Source organism: Mytilus edulis, chromosome 14 (genome assembly GCF_963676685.1).
Source record: "Mytilus edulis chromosome 14, xbMytEdul2.2, whole genome shotgun sequence".
In the NCBI taxonomy this organism is placed as follows: domain Eukaryota; kingdom Metazoa; phylum Mollusca; class Bivalvia; order Mytilida; family Mytilidae; genus Mytilus; species Mytilus edulis.
Window position 1 is genome coordinate 16,484,755 of NC_092357.1, and position 1,815 is coordinate 16,486,569.

The following is a 1,815-nucleotide window of genomic DNA, read 5'->3' on the forward strand; positions in this document are numbered from 1 at the left end:
ATGGATCTTCTTATCCCAGGCATAGATTACCATAGCCGTATTTGGCACAACTTTTTGGAATTTCGGTCCTCAGTGCTTTTCAACTTTATACTTGTTTGGCTTTCTAACCATTTTGATATGTAACGAGATAAATACTGGGAAACTATTAGTATGCTATTAACAGAACAGCATGCCAAGTGTAGTGTGTATAAATCATCTATTTTTTCCTTCCTTGACGTAACCATGGTAACTGAAATGTTTATTTCTAATGATAAGGGTGTTTTGTTCCATATGTTGTATTTTTTTTTTATTAATATTGCAACGAAATGGGGGTCCCTTGGAATGGAACTTGTTTTCCCTAAAATTGTGTGATGATGTTGTTAAAACCTTACCGTTCATTGACTGTTTTTATTATATATTTCTTGCATAACTATGTTTGTTAACTTTTTATTATTCTTGTCCATGTTTTTACAATCGGAACACCTGTGAATTGTTTACTTCAAATGAAGTACACCAATGACGTCGATAACCTATTTTTGTTATGACGTCGGCTCTGGCTTTGGTAATTTCGGTAAATGGTAAGCCGAAATGGTAAATGGTAAGCCGAAATGGTAAATGGTAAGCCGAAATGGTAAATGGTAAGCCGAAATGGTAAATGGTAAACCATTTCGGTAGATTGGTTTACCTAAGTATAAATACGGTGGAGAAAACCGATAAGGCTTTAGTACGACTTTACCCTGGGCAAGTAACACACGCTAATTCCAAGCGATTTAAATATACATGTACCGAAACCATTTACCAGACTATTAAAGTAGTAACCAGACTATTTCCGTATAATGTGGGCTTGTTAGTTCCTTTTAAACAAGTGAGAAACGTTATCTTTTTACATTGAATTCAATTTACCATTTGCCGATTACCAAGCTATAGTTCGTAAACTTTCGAGATATATATTTCCGCTATCCATTTTCTTTACGATATTCTAATAAAGTAAGGTATTTATTTGTTAGACTAGAATACTGTTAAGTTATATACTATTTGTATGAATTGTAGATATTTAGCGCATCTTAAAGATAATACAAGTTGATTTTTATTTAACGAGTCTGTTATTCTTTCAAAAACCTTAACAGAACTAAACTAAGATCTACCAGAATACCACTAAGTACCACAAAACCTATACAGAACCAACCTTAGATCTACCGGAATACCGCTTAGTACCACGATACCAGAGTACCACGCTACCAAAGAAGGGTTCAGTTCATATATACTTATCCATGTTATAAAACACATTCTTATTGCAAAACACTAAGGATTACACATTTATAGTTTAACATCTAAGCCTGACAGCTTGGTTTTCGTTACAATATATTACCCTGACCAATACAGGGCGGCAAAAATAGTCTATAGACTCATTAATTTGTTCCTCTCCACGGAAATCTTTAGTAAAAGGCGAAAGATTTATTCGTGGATTGAAGAGAAACCAGAGTAATTGTAAATAGCAATTTAAAGGTTAATATATAACTAAAACTTATTCTAAGTTGATGGTATTGCTGTAAAATTTTGTAGAATTTCATGCTTCAAATATAATCTGTACTGATTCAAAAATATTAATCTGATCAAACAATTTAGTAGAAATTATTGATAACAAAACAATACATATAGCAATAATGAAAATATCTTATTTTTGAAAGAAATAAAGTTGTAAATAGACAACATTTGTCGAAAGCTACAAAATAAGGGAGGTAATGAAATAGTTATTATTTTTATTATGAAAATTTATATTAGTCAACAATGGAATAGAATTTCCTTTATAATACTTTCGATAATGCTAATTCCAAA

The 1,815-nt window shown here is 31.5% G+C and overlaps 1 non-coding gene across 1 annotated transcript; it reads right to left on the reverse strand.

Annotated features, from left to right (window-relative positions):
• Positions 1-1,345: 1,345 nt before the first annotated feature.
• LOC139504534 (U5 spliceosomal RNA) lies at positions 1,346-1,465 on the reverse strand. Its single transcript, XR_011659253.1, has one exon. It is a non-coding gene; the product is annotated as a U5 spliceosomal RNA (small nuclear RNA).
• Positions 1,466-1,815: the final 350 nt, after the last annotated feature.